This window comes from Peromyscus leucopus, chromosome 1 (assembly GCF_004664715.2).
Source record: "Peromyscus leucopus breed LL Stock chromosome 1, UCI_PerLeu_2.1, whole genome shotgun sequence".
NCBI classification, from domain to species: domain Eukaryota; kingdom Metazoa; phylum Chordata; class Mammalia; order Rodentia; family Cricetidae; genus Peromyscus; species Peromyscus leucopus.
The window spans coordinates 192,884,638-192,904,814 of record NC_051063.1 but is presented as its reverse complement, the minus strand read 5'-3'; the positions used below and the strand labels follow the sequence as shown (position 1 = coordinate 192,904,814).

Here is a 20,177-nt window from a genome sequence, read left to right as displayed (position 1 = left end):
TATATATATATATATACACATATATATATACATATATATATACATATATAATTTTTTCTCTTTTTACCTTTCAAGTACTTTGCAATTATATATAATGGCTCTCTAATATTTAAGGGGATTCCTGAGTGTCTGAGTGAATGGGAGTCTGTATCTATATCTGTTTCTTGTGTATTTTCTTGGTCTCTTGTCTTTCCTGCTTGTTTTATCCAATTACAATCTATTAATTTTGATTTCATCATTTGACTTTTTCTTTTATTTCATTATTATATTTTGGAATCCTACTCACTTTCTAATAAGATACTGAGCGTGGGTGAATCCAGATGGATTGCAGGGTGTGAAGGAATTGGGAGGAGTAGAAGAGGGGAAACCAATATCAAGATAAATTATATGAGAAAAAACTCTAGTTCTGATAAAAGAAAAAAAGAAAGAAAGTGACTGGGTCCATTGATCAGAATCAGGAAGTAAGAAAATTCTGTATATTAGCAGTGGTTCCATGGCATTCCTTCTTTTCCTTTGTATAGTGGTAGATATGAATGACCCTCAAAGAATCATTATCTCCAGAAAAATAATATTCTTAGTAAGGTAAGTTCAAAGAATTGAGATAAATTACAACCCACCTTTGTAAATCTTATAGGCCATTTTATCATCTGCTCAGTTAAAGATAACTGTTGTCCCTGAGGAGCATTAGAGGAAAAGGTTCCTACTTTCACCTTTAGTCCAAGACCCTTTGGAAAATTCCAAAAATTGAAAATATCATAGTCTGAACCTAATTTCTGCTTCCAGTCTGCATCCATGTGTCCTCCCACATGATTATTTTCATGAATTTTCCTCAAGAAAGGGTGCAGCTGGAAGAGATGCAGGAACCTATGTTAAAGTTAAATTGAAACAGATGCATGAATCTGTGTTAAAGCTACACCGAAAGAGATGCAGGAACCTATGTTGAAGTGGATCCTAGGGGTAGAACAAACCTGTTTTTATCAAAAGCCTCCCATGGTTTTAAATCTTTGATTTTACACGTGGTACTGTGATGGTTGCATAGGAATGGCCCCCGTAGCCTCATGGGTTTAAATGTTTAGCCCACAAAGAGTGGCACTAATAGAAGATGTGGTCTTGTTTCAGTAGGGGTGGCCATATTGAATGAAGTTTGTCACTGTGGAGGTGAGCTTTGAGGTCTCACATACTCAATAGACCTAGTGTGGCAGTTTCCTGCTGCTGCTTGAGGATCAAGATGTAAAACTCTCAGCTCCTTCTCCAGTACTCTTCGGCTCCATGCTACCATGTCTCTTGCCATGATGATAATGGACTAAACCTCTGAAATTACAAGCCAGCCTCAATCAAATATTTTCCATGATTGGAGTTGCCATGGCCATAGTGTCTCTTTACACCAATAAAAATCCTAACTAAGACAGATACCAATGTGGATATTAGTGAGCTTGAGCCAATGAAAACTTGGGTGATTCAGATGCTATTCTGCCTCAAAAGGTCAGTGAGCTTTTTTTAAAATTTTAATTTCTTTAAAGTTTATTGTCTTTCTTGGTAAGGTCTCACTCTCTTACATTTGCAAACATATATGATAAAATGAATATTTAAAAAATAAAACATAAACCATAAACTCTAACAAATATAATATTTATGTGTAAAAGACAGTCAGCATTTTTAAAAATCAGAAATGTTTAATTTCTCAAGAATAAAAATTCTAGCATGCTGAGGTCAAACCATATGACAAAGTTTCAAATGGTGACCCAAAGAGAAGCTCCCAGGGTCCTTTTAAGCAGGGTTAGGGGAATTCCACCTGTAGTTGAATGTGCTTTGAAGATATTGGTTATTGACCCTTATTTGTACAGGAATCACTTTATGATTAGCTCATGAAGGTCAGTCAACTTTAAGAGAAAATGCTGAACCAAGGTCAGATAAATGGTCAGTGTGTGTTTATTGAGTCAATTGTAGACTTACTTGAAAACTAGTCACACATATTCATTTCCAAAATATATTCAGAACTTCAACGTGGAAATTGAGGACATTTAGATCCAATGACTAAGTAAATGGTCATTAGATATAAAATCATTGTGGTAGTTACCATTGCTACCAAACCATTAAGAATCTGTAATTTTCTCTATTTCATTTTGTGAACAATTTTAGGGAATTCATATTCTTTCTCATTAAATCTCTTGCCATGAAAGATGATCAGGCTCTTTATGATACAATCTTAAAATTGACTAAGCTCATTTCCTCCTTTCCACTTGCACCAAATGCATCTGGGATACTATCCTAATGGTCAGCATCTATTTATAGGCAGACAAAATCCCCTGTGGCTATTGACAACATATCTGAGAAACAATGGAAATGATGTTACCTGCCAGGGGAAAAATTCCATCTGTTGTTTCCCACTTGTGTATCGTTGTATTTCTACTTGCTGAAGACTCATCTTATGAAGACTATGGGCCACAGTATACACAGCATTATATATATTGTAGCTCTCTTCACTCATTACAATGTCAAAAATGTGTCTAGGCAATAATTCCAAGGAAGAATTGGGATGGCAGTTCTCCAAAAGATGACAATCAAGCTCAGAAAATGCACATTTAAAGAACAAAAACCATAGCTTAGGAAGGTAATTGTCTTTTGGGTATTTGTAAGGATTAACTGTCCTGATAAAATTTGTAAACTCAAAACTCTCCTCAAGGTGATGTGAAAAAATAAGACTGCCATGGAATGAATCTAAAAGGAAATAATCAGCATGGTTGGTATAATCCCACTGAGCATTCAAGACCCACACTTTCCCTGTCATTAACAGTTGCCCAATGTTTCTCATTAAACCTTGTAGAGAATAAGTATCTCCATAAATGATTATCACATTTGCTGATGAATTTTGGATCTTCCCCAGATTTTTCCAGAATTTATTGGAAAATGAAGTCCAGGTGCCTGGAATCATTTCCACAAAAGCTATGCAGACTCTATTACTCTCCAATTCTCTTCTCAATTCTGACACAAAATGAACCCCTTTATGGTCATCTGGGAGAATCAGACCAACCCATGACCACTTGAAATGAAGCATCAAAGCAAGAACAGCAAGTGATATAGATGTGTCCTTTGGGGCCATCTGGTAGAGAGAAGAAAACTGTCTTCGGTCACCCAAGATAGGATCAAAAGGTCCAAAAGTAAGCTGAAGAGAAAACAGAATTGGACACAATAGGAAGAATGCTGGAATAGACACTATCTCAGTCCTGAGGTAACAGATGGGATGATCAGTGTGAAGATGGATGCATTCTGCTTTAGTGGCATATCTCTGAATAAGGTTTCTAGAAAATTACTGGCAAGTTAACAGCTTTGATAAGCCTCCTTGTCTGGACCACACTTTCCTTTCTATTCCGAGCAATAAAAATATGGAAATATCACTGGGTACCTTGGTAGCTGAGTACTGTAAGTGTTTCTCCTTTACCTTTGAGATTCCTGAAATGTACACAAAGCATACCAAGATCCCTGTTCCACACAACACCCTCCCTCACCTGTGGTGTTTTGTAGAGTTGCATCAGTGTCCCAACTTGTGCAGATGCTGCCAATGTTGTTCCTGTAAGTACAGCAGCTGACCTGCTCTTCTTTCGACAGTTGTAATTAACAATGTAGTCTTTTAGACCTGTTATCCAAATAAAGGCATTCTCAAGTATGTCCCTTTCAGCATATGGTACATTACGAAAATCAAATCCCAGAGATGTGTTGGGTAAAAGATGGGGGTTCCTGTTGATCTCCTCAATGGCAAAAACCAGGGCCAGAACAAACTGGTAGTTCTTAAAATTATACCTGAATGGATGGCATAAAAATACACAGGAGGAATACATATATCACACATGTGTGGATTTAATGCAATTGTTTTTCTAGTTTAAATGTCTATGTTTCTAGGACATGGACATTAGCTGTAAAGTAAAGAATTATCACACAACAATCCATGATCCAGAAGGACTAAATAACAAGGAGAGCTCAGGGGAATCCATGAATCTCTCTGGGAAGGGAAATAAAATAGATATTATGGGTTGACTGGGTGTAAGTGGGGACAGAAACAGGAGGAATCAGGTGAATTGAAGATGGATGAAGAGAATAATGGGAGAGAAAACTGGAATTGGGAGGCATTTGGAGTGCAAGGTAGAAGAAACCTAGTGCAATGGAGACCCCCAAAATTTGTGAGTTTGACCCAAGCTAAAACACATAGTAAGGGAGATATAGAGTCTGAGCCTCCATTGGACTGATGAAGGTACCAATCCAGCTACAAAACCTTCAGCCTACAATTTGTCCTACCTACAAGATGTGCTGTGGTAAATGTGGCACAGAAATTGTGGAAATGACCAACTAACAACTGGTCCAGTTGAGACCCATAACATGAAAGAGAACCAATACACTGCCCGGAGTGGCAGGACCTACAGGCTGGATAGCCCAGAGACATAGGATAGAACCAGACAAGACTGTCAAAAAAGTCAATGCAATGATGCTAGAGATATTTTTCTGTACTCATAGAGTGGTGTCTAGTCCAATTGTCGGCAGATATGCTTTATCCAGCAAGTGATGGAAACAGATGCAGACACGCACAGTCAAACATGAAGCAGGGCTTGAGAAAGCCTGCAGCAGAGAGGGAAGAAGGATTGTAGGAATGAGAGGGTCAAGGACACCACACACACACACACACACACACACACACATACACACACACACACACACCAAAATCAACTAACCTGGCCTGACAATCATGAAGCTTGCATGAGTCTGACCTAGGTTCTCTTCTTTTATGTTATGGGTTCATAGCTTAATCTTCTTGTCAGACTCCAAACAGTGGAAGCAGGCTGCCTGACTCTTTTGCCTACTTTGGAGGCCCCTTTTCCTCTTACTAGTTTGCCTTGTCCAGATTTAGTAGGAACAATGTGCCTAGTCTTACTGTAATTTGATATGCCATTTTTGGTTAATATCCTCAGGACACCTGTTATTTTCTGAAGGAAAACAGAGGAGTAGATGGAGGGAGACAGGAGGTGGGACTGGAGGAGAGGAGATGACTGCAGTCAGGACGTCATATATGATAGAAGAATAACTTTTTAAGAAAAAATAATAAAGACAAATCTCTCATGCAAAATTGCCTGTGTTTCTAAATCATGTTTTAGTATATTCCCATGAATACCTGGAATTAGAATGGGCATTCTACATATGTAGACTAAGTAAGAGCTTTTGTTATAATACCCATTATTGTTTTATTTTCATGTTTTATATATACAGGAGTTTTATCGACATGTATGCCACTGTAACATGTACATGCCTGCTAGCAGCAGGCAAAAACACGGTATATTCCTTGGAACTGGAGCTAGAAATTGTTGTAAGCTGTCTCAAGGATGCTGACAACTGAACCTGGGTTTTCTGAACCCTCTCTCCAGAACCAATGATCTCAATAAAATGCTCCAAGGAGCTTACTTTATTTGTCTTCAATGTATTACTTGAAGTAAAAACTTCTACTCTAAATCAGGAAACAGGCCCTTAGAGTTATTAATTCTCCTTTGGTTGGATGGTCTTTCAGCCACTTCAATTATGAAAACCCTGTATTTCTTTCAGATTTAAGGTTTATTTAAAATGTCATTTTTTTTGCCTGCATAAGTGATGTACACCACATATATGCTTTGTTAGTGAAAGACAGAAGAGGATGCTGGGCTCCTGGAAATGGAGGTGCAGCCAGTTGTGAGCTGCCTTATAGAAACAGCGAATTGAAAAGCAGTGTTCTGATGGCAGAACGTGCTTTTAACCACTTCATCTCTCCAGCCCCAAAGACAGTAGTCTTGTTTTAGCCACCCATTTTCTAAGATAATATTTTATAGAATAACATCAAATATATTCAAGTCATCTCTCTCAACTTGTCTTTTCGAAACTACTTTTTAAAATCTTTCTGGGTATATAAGGGATTTATGTGTACCATGAGGGCTTGCATGTGTTGTGTGCTTGAGTGTGTGTGTGTGTGTGTGTGTGTGTGTGTGTGTGTGTGTGTGTGTGTGTGTGCAGGTGCATAGATGTTATGGATATGAGCACAAGAGAGAGGACAACCTGAAGGGAAAGTCCTAGAAAATGAGCTGGGGGCTATTGTTTATGGGAAATAACAAGCCACACATTTTCACTACCCTAAACAAGTTTGTTTTTCTCAGCAACACTGGATGTTCTTGATCACACATGGGTGGGAGGTACATACACAAGAAATAGTCCTGATATGTACTTAGCCCTGATTGGACCTGATGGGAAATGCATTGAAGTATGGGTTTTCCTTCTGAAACCTTTGCCATACTTGATTCTGGGTTATTTTCCAGGAACCTGGGTATGGACCTGGCCAAAGCCCATCTACCTGGATAGTATTTAATTAAAGCTTGCTTCTAATTTGGCATAAGTCATGCCCTTATTCTCTATCAGTGGGGTTAACATTTTCTGGAGGCTACCAGCTAGATTCAGACCACCCACCCAAATTTTAAAGCTGGACTGTCACTCCAGAACTCTGGGCTGAAGGGGCTGCTTTAGGAGACATGTGCCTTGAGATGTTCTAGGGCTCCAAGGCTGCCTTCAGTTTGTAGATTATCATTGTGAACTGCTATGTTAAGAAAGGCAGCAAACATCCATGGATGCCTCCTGGTGAATCATAGTTTGGTTCTGTTTTGTGGAAACCCTATCTGGGACATGAAGGGATTCAATGGAACCCCAATACCCCATGCCCCCAAACCCCAATATTCTCCCATCCAGGTCATATAGCTAGATACCACCTGCCCATCTGGTTCTGGTTCTGGCTCTGGTTGAAAAGTTTTAGTTCCTGGGGAGAGTTTTGTTTGTCTCTTTGGAAAGTTTGTCTCTTTGTTTTCTGGTGTGTCTGTAAGTTTTGTTGGAAAGTTTAGCTGTCTATTTCTCTCGAGTTGTGTCTCCATGCGTTGCTGGAAATTTTTGTCTGTGTTTTGTGGTATGTCTATAAGTTTTATTGCCAGTATGAAGCTGAGAAAGAAATAGGTTTGATAGTTTTTTTTTTCTGTGCTGCCAACAGCAACCAGTCTCCACTGCTGTCATGGCTATATTTATTGCTGGGGTTCAGAATTTGTCTCTGAGTCCTCTGACCACTGGATTCATGGTGTAGATAACATTAAAATAGCACACTGTTTTGTGCTATTCTATTTTATTTGAAAGTTGGCTCTAGAGTTGGCTTAAAGCTCTACCTTCTCTAGACCCAAGCATATTTAAAAGTTTCATCTATGTCCTATGTCAGTCTTAGCCACTTGTCACAGTGACAGGGAAAAGGAAAAAAAAAGCAGAATAGCCAAAAAAATTTGACTGGGTTTGTGTGAACTTTATGTACCTTCAAATTTGTAAGTTTATTTTGTTGGTTATAGTTAAACATTTATAAAATCTGGAAAAAAAACTTAAAACTAGTGACACTGGGAGTTGATAGTTAAAAAAATCTATGTGTGGGTAATTTTAAAGGAACCTTGGGCATGATTCCATCTTAGATTACCCCCATAGTTTGGCCATTTCAAGACAGATTGCCATCTTTGGTAGTGTTGGAGGTGGATTTCAGGTGATTGCACCTTCTTTGGGCAGTCTTGTGTCTGGCAGCCATCTTGGCTAGTGTTGGAGAGAGTAGATATCATGCAACTACACCATCTTTGGGCAGCCAAGTGTCTAGCAGCTATCTGTGCTGTGGTCGGAGAGGGCAAATGTCATGTGATTTCACCATCTTTGGGCAGCCACATGATTGTCAGTTGTCTTTGATGGTATTAGGAAGACAAATGTTATTTTACTTCCCTGCTATCTTGATTAAAGGTGACCACATGGTATGAGCTACCAAGGAGCCAACAAGTCTCCGAGATATTTTGGAACAGAGTGAATTTTTGTATGATAATTCCTGTCCTATCTTGAAAACAAGGTTTATGAAAGATAGAATTTAAAAACAATGTTTGTTTAATAAGGTATTAAAACTGCACCTCCATGTTTTCATATGCAAGAATATACCTTGCTCTGGAAACTTCACAGTTTATGAGCCATGCAGGTGATGGTTTTAAATACATGAGGGGATCATGGGAAAATAATTTTGCAAATACTAGGCAGGGCTAGAGTTCTTAAAGAGAGCCCAGTTGCAATGGTGTACCTTAGCAGTTTTGGAAATGCTGATGCCAAGTGACATTCACCAGAAGCAACAATGAAATGGAGTAGACTGAGATCTAGAAGGCAGGTTATGTATATGTTTATGAGGATGGGGCCAAAGAGGGAAAACTCAAAGAATTGTGAGTGAATCTCAGGTATCGAGTTATAGAATATTCACCCTATTGGAGTATGATTTGGCTTTATGCAGATTGTGGTTATGCCCTGTTTTCACATTCTTGAAGTAAAAAGGGTACTTTATTTCTGATGTTGTGGGAACACACAATTGAGAGGTTTCAAACTTTTTTAAGAAGACATTCAAGAGTTTTACAAAAAAATTAAATTAAAAATGGACATTTTTTAAGGAACAGATTTAAAAATATTTAAATGTGTAAGGCTATGGGATATTTTAAGTTTACAAAAATTTATGTCAGTAATATTTGAACTTAAAAATAAATAAAATGTTAAAATTAAGGCCAAAGGTAGGAGTACCAAATTCTAATCACCAGAAACTGTGGTATTCTTATCTTATGATGCACCAAGACAATGACCTAAGCAGTCTGGCAAAGTGCTTGGAGCAGCTTCTCAGCCTATGAGTTATTATGCTGACAAAATTGCAGTTGTGAAATAGTAACAGTAATGACTTTATGATTTGGGAGTCATCACAACTTGGGCAACTGTATTGATTGGTCAAAGTATTGGGAAAGTTGAACCACTGGCTCAGAGAATGTCTTTCTTACCTAAAGTCTATTTATGCTTAAGAATATATGTCTAGCTTCCTTGTTTTTTCTAACTTTTTTAAGCTTAAGTTATTTTTTGATAAACTGAGTCATAAAATAAATTGTTGTATTCTGTAATGGTGTACTATAAAATGATCAGGAAATTTCTTCCTCACTGTGGACTCTGTCTATGCATTAAGAATTTTATTTTGATACTAAAAAGAGCTTCAGTTTCAGAAAATGCTATTTTGTAAAGCTCAAACTCAACAGAAATAAAATTATTAATTCCTTTTCCCAAATTCAGGCACTTAGACAAAAGCCTCTGTTCCCTCAGGGGTTTGAGGAAATTTTCTGCTTTATATAAAGGGAGTCATTCTCCTTAATTCTGGCAAAAGAAAAACGTATGGCCCTTCAATGAACATATGGCTGTGGTGTTATTAACTTGTCAAGGGCAATGCTAACCTCTAGGTTACCTCATTTCCTACCCCACATGTCCTAGTTTTATGAAAGCTAATAACTTATTATAAAATGTAAGTATAATTAAGAAAAATGTGACTATATTTGGTACCCATCTTGTTGGTTACAGAGTCCTCATAATAGTTTTGTTATGATTAACTCTCCCAGGACTTGATCATTAGCCTAGAGATGCTGTCACCCCCAGATAACTGGAAGCAGTCTAGAAAACATGAAAGCCCACATTACCAAGAGGTAAGGTGGTTGGGTTGTGGACATTTTTGGTGGATGTTTGTCATTGTTTAGTAGGGTTTGTTATAAGATGTTACTGGTCATGGTCAGGCAGGAAGATAAACAAATGAGATTAGATTCAGGGATCTTTTTCTAAGAAAGTGGGGGTATAGGAAAGGACAGATTATTGAATCTACTTTTAAACTAAACGAACAACTACTAGTCTTAAATATTTCCCATTGCATAGATTTTTGTATATTGATACAATGCAAGGTTATTTTTGTTATATTATATTGTTTTGGGTATTATACCTGTACAGATCATTTAAAAATGTAATGTATAGTTAAGAAATACAGATTTGTAGTTAATTATCTATAATAACCAAACTTGTAGTCATATTAGATATGTTTTCAAGGTTAAGCCTGCTTTTCTTTAGCTCAGATATATTTAATAGATTATGGTCCTTATACTTGCCAGAGATCTGTTGAATATGGAATTTAAAATGTTTTTATACCAATTTCCCCTCTCTTCTCTCTTTCCAATTCCTCCCTCCACCTTCCATCCACTCCTTCATTTAGAAATGTTCATGCCTCCCATGGGAATCCACAAAACATGGCATATCAAGATGAGGCAGCATGGGAAATAGGTTACAAACAACCAGCTCAAGTGCCAGGAGAAGGTCCTAAACTCACTGCTAGGGCCTCACAAACAGAACAAGCTACATAACTGTCAATTACATGCAGAGGGCCTCAGTAAGTCCCATGCAGGCTCCCTAACTGTCAGTCCAGAGTATATGAGGTACCAATAGCTCAGATCAGCTGTCTCTGTGGGTTTGTCCATCATTATCTTGACCCACTTGCTCATAAAATCCCTCCTCCCTATCTACAACTGGACTCCCAGGGCTTGGCCCAGTGCTTGGCTATGGATCTCTGTGTCTACTTCCATCAGTTGCTGGATGAAGTCTCTCTGATAAAAATTAGGGTAGTTTAATGGAAAAGGCTTGCTATGATAGAGACTCCCAGATCCTGGCAGTTACTCTGAGGTCTCCAAAGAAAATGACAGGACACCACAATGTCTCCACCTGGATTGTTGTAATGTTAAGCACTGAGAAAGACTGCACCAATGCAGCATCTGCTACCAGTACCCAGCCAAACTGTGGGCATGTAGGAAACTAAGGAGTTGATTGTCTCACCATACCTGAACAAAGTAATTAGCATTCCCCATATCTCTCCTCCACTAGAAGGCCTCTCACCTGCTGGGCCTGGCAGCCAAAGACTGATGCTGTCCTGCTACCTCTGCCACCAATGTCATGGAGATCAGAGGAACCTGACATAACCATCTAGTTAATGGACTTGTCTCTGTTATTTTAACTGATACATGGGCCATTTGGATTATACTTTCTGCTACAATTTATTCTTCTCAGATATCTGATGATATTGCCAGGTAGGCTAACTATAGCTTTGTCAGCTTTGTAGTAGCAGGTAAGCAAGTACTTTCCAAAGTCTACAGCCATCATGTTAGTTACTTTCATATGTAAAAATCAAACTTTGCTTTTTCTAAAGCTATTAGTTATCTTGTAGAGAAAAGACAGACATATTTGCCTTACTAACAGGTTTCATATTAAAAGATAAACAGGTTTCAGATGGAACTTCCTAATAAAGTAACAGGATTTGCAATGACTGATCTAAGTAATAACTATTGTGTCTCTGATAAATGATTAGATGGAAAGAAAAAATGTTAAAGTCTATGCAAGTTTTGATGGTCTAAGAAAATGTTCTAAGGTATGTGAACGTCTGAGCATCTGAAAGCTTAAATAAGTTCTGAGGGTTACAGAAAGTGATTTAAGATGTAAATGAAAGATGTAAGGGTATAAGTACATGATTTAAGGTATGGTAAAATGCAAAAGGTTTCAGATTTCTTTGTCCTTTTATGGTTTTGTTAGACTAAGATTTCAAAAATTCAGAGTTTGAACATTGGTCATTGAAGTTCTGATAAGCTGACAGAGCACAGAGACTACTTATTGTTCAGTCAAAAGTTAAAGATTTTAGATTTCGAGATGCAGCAATGCCAGCCTGCTGTCCAGGGAGCAGCATGTAATGGCACACAGGTAAAGCCACAGAACATGTGGCAACATACAGATTAACAGAAATGGGCTGAGTTTAAATATAAGAGCTAGTCCCAATGGCAAGTCTGTGTTAATTGCCATTCAGTTTTAATTAATATAAGCCTGTAAGTGTTTACTTGGGTCTGAGTGGCTGCAGAACTGGCAGGTTCAGAGTAACTGGATTTATGTTGAAGTCTTTGATCCACTTGGACTTAAGTTTTGTGCACCGTGACAGATATGGATCTATTTGTAGCCTTCTATGTATTGACATCCAGTTATGTCACCATTTGAAACAGAAGGAACATTACCAAACTTCTTCTATGAGGCTACAGTTACCCCGATTCCCAAGTCAAACAAAGATGCAACAAAGAGAACTACAGACCAATCTCGCTCATGAACATCGATGCAAAATACTCAACAAAATACTGGCAAACAGACTCCAAGAAAAAATCAAAACAATTATTCATCATGATGAAGTGGGCTTCATCCCTGACATGTAAGGGTGGTTCAACATATGAAAGTCTGTCAATGTAATACAGCATATAAACAAACTGAAAGGAAAAAAAAAACTACATGATCATCTCATTAGATGCTGAAAAGGCATTTGACAAAATCCAAGACCCCTTCATGATAAAGGTCTTGGAGTGATCAGGAATACAGGGAACATACCTAAACATAATAAAGGCAATTTACCACAAGAAAACAGCCAACATCAAAGTAAATGGAGAAAAACACCAAGCGATTCCATTAAAATCAGGAACAAGACAAGGCTGTCCACTTTCCCCATACTTATTCAATACAGTACTTGAAGTTTTAGCCAAAGCAATAAGACAACATACAGAGACCAAGGGGATACAAATTGGAAAGGTAGAAGTCAAGCTTTCGCTTTTTGCAGATGACATGATAGCATACACAAGTGACCCAAAAAATTTGGCCAAGGAACTCATACAGATTAAAAACACCTTCAGCAATGTAGCAGGATACAAGATTAACTAAAAATAAATCAGTAGCCCTCCTATATAAAACTGACAAACAGGCTGAGAAGGAAATCAGAGATATATCACCCTTTACAATATCCACAAATGATATAAAATACCTTGGGGTAACTCTAACTAAATAAGCAAAGGACCTGTATGACAAGAAAAAGTCATAGAGTAAGACAGTCGGTCTGGAAGATCCCATGAAAGCTGTAATTCATCAGCAATTGATAATAAAGTCACTCAAACAGACACATAAGCAACCAAAAAATGATTTTGGATTTCTTTTTCATGACTTGTAAGTATAAACTTAAAGGTGCTTTTCATTGGGATAAAGCCATTTTTTCAATCTGTATCTGGCTCTCTGGACAGAGAAAAAGTGTTCATGATTTTTATATCAAATTTATAGCTTCTGCTAGAAGTCAAATGTGTGAATCTACTCCGGCTGCTTTACAAACACCAGTTACCTGCTTTTTCTACAATGTGGATTGCTGTGGAATAAACCTCTAGTACATAGTAAAGATTTGTCATTTGAATTGGTTTAATAAAATATTGAAATGCCAGTAGCCAGGCAGGAAGTATAAGTGAGGTGCCCAAACTGAGAATGGTGGGAAGGAGAAGAGTAGAGTCAAAAGTCACCAGCCAAATAGAGGAGGCTAGATAAGAATGTCATACTGAGAAAATGTATCAAGCCATGTGGCTAAACAGAGCTAAGAATTATGGGCCAATTTAAGTGTCAGAACTAGTTACTAATAATACTGAATTATGGGCTGAACATTATATAGTATTAAGCCTCTGAGTGGTTATTGGTGAATTGTCAATTGAGAGAGAACCATATGCCTACAATGGATTTCAGTACAGATTGGTATACATGCTTTTTCTACAATATGTATTTCAGTACAGATTGGAAATGCTAATATATCTAAAACTGGTATGGCTTTTTGTAAACTAAGAAAACATAATGTAAGCTTCAGAGAATATGGGGAGTTATAAGACTTACATACACCTTTCACAGTTCAAAGGAACCCCAGATAAACACAGTCTAACTTTCCCTACGTGTCTATTTCCAAAGATGGACTCTTTCTCTTTCTTCCTCTCTCTCCTAGTCCTGGGGTGCCTCCCATTCTCCAACTACAAGGATTAATTGTCCAGAAAATTCCAAATGTAAGATTTTTCCTTTAATTTTTTTTTTTTTTTGGTTTTTCGAGACAGGGTTTCTCTGTGTAGCTTTGCGCCTTTCCTGGAGCTCACTTGGTAGCCCAGGCTGGCCTCGAACTCACAGAGAGCCGCCTGGCTCTGCCTCCCGAGTGCTGGGATTAAAGGCGTGCACCACCACTGCCCAGCTTCCTTTAATTTCTTAAATTTTAACTTCTGTCTCTAGTCTGTATCTGTTCCAACACATTTCCACTTGGGTGACAGGTACATCCAAGCATCAGCTGCTGACTGCAGCCTGCTCCAAATGACTGCAAGCCCTTGACTTGCTGAAATCTGATGTGGTCCTTTCCAGCTGATGTAAATGCTCCCTGTCTCCAGATGGGTCAGAAAAGCTGATGTTTCTGATGAATGCTCCATTTCCTGAATTCTCTCTTTGCTTTGAGTAGCATTTCATCTTTCCTGGGCCTTGATGGCAATGTCCTAGTTTCAGAAAGAAGTAGTTACAGAAAAGAATACATCAATCCTTGTGCCCCAAAAGGCTGGAATGTTGGATCAAAAGAAAACTCTCTGGCATAAAGGACAAAAGAGCTACCTATAGTGCCCATTGGCATGCCAGAAAGGGTATATGTTAAAACCAAAGTAGAGGCCGGGCGTTGGTGGCGCACGCCTTTAATCCCAGCACTCGGGAGGCAGAGCCAGGCGGATCTCTGTGAGTTCGAGGCCAGCCTGGGCTACCAAGTGAGTCCCAGGAAAGGCGCAAAGCTACACAGAGAAACCCTGTCTCGAAAAACCAAAAAAAGAAAAAAAAAAAAAACCAAAGTAGAGTCAGATCTGTCAGTAGATGGATTCATTAGTTTCAATAGTTGTATAGGGTTATGATAGGGCACTCAACCTGCTCTATTTAAAACAGACAGGTTATTATATAGCTTTAAGAGAAAATAATTGTTTCTATACAAACTACTCAGAGATCATTAGAAATAACCTGGGTGTACTAAAATAAAGTCATTGTAAAAAGGGGGACCTGAGATGAAGTAAATAACTGGTCCCCATTCTCTGTCAGCCATCACAAGGCCCTTTGGCCATTCTGCTTCTGCTGATTGCCATTTGCTTTTACATCAGTGATAGTTTAACTAAATGATAATTCCTGTTTGGGTACCATTAAGCTGATAGTTATTAGATCACAATATAGACAGGTACCCATCACAGAGTCAAGGCTTAGAGAAAACATATAAAATTAGGGAAGGAAATAGAATAGGTAATTACAAATGTATGGGGACATTAGAATGGGAGACCAAGCAGGAAGGGGGAGGAGGAAGGGGTGTAAGGGAGGAAATACAGTGAATGACAGCCAAATATTTAGGAGGAGAAGTATAGAAGCCTAATACAATAGAAATCCCTGAACTGCATACATATGAAAATGTGGTCTATGAAAATGAAATCACCAAATAACAGGGGAGACAGTGTCCCAACTGGCCATCTCTTGTCACCAAGTGAAACTCCAGTATTGGGGTTGGGTTACATCTAACTGAGTAGTTGGCCCAAAGGGGTCCCATGGGAACTGAAAAGCCACCTGGGCTATTGCCAAGACAGTGGACTGTTTTCCATAAACTGACATCAAGGCCCTATTGCAAAGACAACACCTATACTTATCATTGAACACACGGAAGTTGACATAGTGCCAACATAGAGCCTTCATCCATATTTTCCAGCATCTTTGGTACAGAAAGTTACTCTGTGTGCTACCAAAAAAATGTGGGCAACAAAGCCAGACACCAACCCTTTATCTAAAATGGTGTACTGCCTGTAATATATGCTAAGGACAATAATGCCACAAAGCCTGTGGGCATAGTTGAACATTAACTGATTTGACTTTAGGTACACTCCATGAGATAGAACATGTACTTTTCACTCTTTAGGTCACCAGGAACCAGATAAAAGATAGTTCTTGGATCTTGGGTATAACCATGAGATGTTTATCTAAAACAAGAAAAAAAAAGATAAAATGACTCCTAAAGGTATTCTTCTATACTCATGGATCAGTGCTGTGTTCAGCCATTATTCGAGAAGCTTCCCTCTTCAGCAAATCAAAATAAATACTGAGATCTACAGACAGACATTACACAGAGAGGGAGAGACCTTGAAGTATCAGCCCTTAAATGGGATGTCACCATCAAGTTTGTCGACTCAAAGGTCTGGGAATCCAGTGGAGGAGGAATCAGAAGGACTCTAAGATATGGAGCTGGTGAAGGAGACTAAACAGGCCTTCTAAGTCAACATGACCAAAGTCCTCAGCATACATATTATGGCTTCCATTTAACTGTTTTTATGGGATTCCTGAGTGTGCAAATAAGTAGATCTCTAATTCTTCTGCATCCTTGTGGGGTCTTTGTGTTCTGGTGGATTGTCCTAATAAACTTTTATGTGATAGTTTTGTTTTATCTTATTATACTTTATTTTGTCATAATTCAATATTATCTCTTAGAAATCTGTTCTTTTCTAATGACAGACAGGAAGGCAGTGATTCCAAATGGGAGAAGAGGTAGAGAGGTACTGCAAGGAATAGAGGAAGGAGAAACTGCAATCAGGATATATTATGTGAGGAAAAAAATCTATTTTCAATAAAAGAAAAAAAATGGTCATGTAATTACGCCAGCAAGGTGATGTGTAGAACTCTAAAAGATCCAGTTTGAGATAAATACTATTTTTCCAACATGTGTGATTTAAACCCTAATGCTGTTGCTCATTCTAATGCTTTAGTGGGATTTTCCATATCCAATTGTCTATAGCAGTTGGTTTGCTGCAACAATGGGGATGAACTTTAGTGTGTGAGCACATGTGACTCTGAGAAGAAAATATTTTTTTTTATCTCTGCATCTACAAATACATTTAAAGAACTTTATGTATATCACAAGACGCAACTTTCTAAGCCATATAAAGGAAAACTTTATCAGAGAAAAAAGAAAGAAAATAAAAAGAAAAACTGACATGAATAACATTTGGTAGCTAAGGGTAGACATGAAGGAAAATATTTCAAGAAAATAAAAATGAAAAAAGGGCCAGAGGAAACCCTCCAAAAAGATTTATAGCACATTCGAGACCATATTGTCTATTTTTGGAGAAAAGACTACAGGCCTGCAATTTATGAAAAGAGGGAGAACAATTATGATGACATGACCAATAGTGGAACATAGGGCTAGTCAACATAATTTAGGGGTGGAGACATTTTCATTGTTAACATACACAAAGGGAGACATGGCGAAAGGAATACGGATGGCTTTATCTACATTAACAATGTTCTAGCAAATTGGCAGTTGCTTTATTCTGTTTTTTTTTTTTCCTGAAAATAATATAGCATATACTTAAGTGAATATAATTTAGTACTTAACCATTTGCACTTCTCAAATAATAATGTTTTCATCTCTATCAGAACAAAAAATTATGAATTTGATCTAAGTACAAGGTGCTGCTTTTCCAGCTTAAACATAAACTGTCAACAATTCATGAAAAAAAAGAGGCTATAAATTTGAGAGAAAGCAAGGAAGTTATATGGGAGGGCTTGGAGGAAGAAATGAGAAGCAAGAAATTGTAATTGTATTGCAATCTCTCTTTCTCTCTTTTTATGTCTCTCTCTCCTCTATCATCTATGTATCATCTATCTATCTATCTATCTATCTATCTATCTATCTATCTATCTATCTTTCTATATTAGGCATTGCATTATAAAACATTTTTGAATGACATGAAATCACATACATATGTCATTCAATGTATAAAATATCCATAAAGGGGTTGTATCTACAGAAAAATATACAAACTATTAAAATCTCAATTGTCAAAGATAATCTTATGACATATGGATTTTTAATCAATCGCTTAACTCAAGAACTATATATACAGGTGATTAGATCCTCTTTGAAATACCAAGTTAATCACATTTATTTCTGTAAATTTGAAAGAAAAATACTCCCATGGATACATAAAGAAGATGCTGCTCAGTTTTGTTTTACAAGGATCTGAGCCACTATACACAAATTGTGCCATATAAAACCTAGTGCTGCGAAGCTTAATGCTAAACCACAGCTTATATATTTTTGAAGTTATGATAATCATGATGAACATACTTATGCATGTAGGAAAATATGACAAAAACCACTGATGAAAGCATATACTTATGTGTGTGGGAAAATACGACAAAAAGCAAAAGGTGAGAGTATACAGGAAGTGTGAGGGGAGAGCAATACCTTTTAAATAGTATATATAATTTTTTTTCACACACCTAAACAATACATTTAATTAGAAGCATGGCAGAAGTGTTTTAACTTTGCAGTATATATGCCTTTGTGAGTCTCATCCTGTACAAAATTATACATTTAGTGAATTTGTTACTGAAAACATATGTTAATCTTTTGTAGGAAAAAATTTTCTTTCCATAAACATAGTTTGATTTTATCTCTGATGTCATAAGAAGTCAAGTCATTTGACACATCACTGTATTTTTATACATGAAGAAGAAAACCACTCAAACTAACATGATAGAAATTATTACTTTTGCAGTCATATACTCCATGCTGCATAATCAAGAAAGCAATGCACACTGATGCAGATTGGTGAGTGAGCTGGTGACATTAGAGAGTAGAGAAAAAGAGGAGCCATACTTCTACTTAGCAAACTACAAAGCTGAAGACATCAATTTGGGATTCTTGCTATGTCAATTATAACATCCTGTGACTGTTTACAACTGGACATTTTCTCTCCTAAACTTTCCATCATCTGATGACTAAGCATCCTACCAAGGTTTTAGCAAATACATAGCAGTATCACACTGACCACAATCCATCCTACTACTTGTTTGTTATTATAATTTTTCATCCACTGATTCTCAGCATGGCTCTGATCATGTGTTTCTTTGTTCCAATGCTGTGTACACAAATAATTGTGAATATCATTATTTCACCTCCAATTGTATGGAACCCTACCACTGTGGAAGCATATTAATGGAATAAAGAATGACTTATTTCTTAAAAAAAAACACCTATGATTATTTCTTGTTAACTAGACCAAGGAATACAACCAGACTTGGATGACTCTATCCCTTAATTTTGCATATTTAGGACAGGCTAACAAATAGCCCAGAGTGTTGACCATCAATGTGATATGTCTTACGACTATATTTATAAAAATTAGAAAGGACATGTTAGAAATGTATGGAGCAAGCAGGTAAAATGAAAACCTGCCTGAGAACCAAAGACTATCAGACACAAACATTTAGATGCAAACTCTGACACAGTTGTAGTGTTTTTGCAGCACAGAATTACTCCCAAATTCTAATTTTGACGCTTGGGATTTGGTATCAGATGCATAGAAAATACAAGATTTATCCTTCTAGCATCACATCAGGCATTGAGAATCCACTGCCTTTAGTGGCATTACCTTGTCTTACTCAAGCACAATTCCAGTTTGAATGCCCTGAAGTACAGGTCAAGCTTTGTTTAAGCCATCCTTCTTCTAAGCATCTAAAACATAAAGCATGTGGCACAATACACATGACAAATTAAGACTATGAGATTACAATTGCCACATGTGGAAGCAAAGGTTAATTAAAAAAATCTCACTTTCCCTCCAAGAGAAAAATCAACAAGAATACATAGTTAAATAAGCATATTATAATTAAAATGGGATTGTTATGATAAAAATGTAATGAGTATGGGAGTTTGAATCTATGCATACCATACAAAATAGGAATTTTGAACTCTAAGAATTAACAAAGAACAACAGCACTTACTGTAGGTAAAAGTCCACGTAAAAATTTGGCTTAGTGTTATCAGGAAGATTTTTGCCTGTGTAAAATGTATGAAGAGGAAAAAATGCACCGATCACCACATCTCCTTCATAGTGAAATTCTTCTGTGATTCTGAAATAGCACTCAGAGCTGCTATAGGCCCACAAAAGATTAGGAATCTGCAGAAGCCAGGGAATAAAAATCCAGGAGAACATTCTACTAATAAAGGTGTCTACACAGCCATAAGTTTGCTGCATGCAGATCTCAGTGTCCAGCAGATTTGTACTCAGATAATATGGTTGTGGGTATATGTGCTTCTAACTTTGCTCATGAGTGAGGCTGTCACAATTATCAACCCACGATCTTTCCACTTCCATTGAGAATTCTGAAACTCTCTCTTCCCTTAGGCTCTGCATCTGGGGCTCTGTGTTTATCTGAAAAACAAGCTGTGAGATATGTTTGTGGATCTTAGTCTGTAGCCACAGGCACCATGATTTCAGCCAAGACAACAGACACCAAGAGCTCAGGGATGACATCCTTTTGGGCTGATTTGACCACAAGTGTGAAGAAAAAAACTTTTCATCTTAAACAACACGGCTAATGCTAACAGGCTACATCAGAGCATGCCT

At 37.5% G+C, this 20,177-nt stretch overlaps 1 pseudogene; it reads right to left on the bottom strand.

The window, feature by feature from the left end:
• LOC114688910 overlaps positions 1 to 19,763 on the bottom strand; it is a 40,949-nt pseudogene extending 21,186 nt beyond the window's left edge.
• Between the last annotated feature and the right edge of the window lie 414 nt (positions 19,764 to 20,177).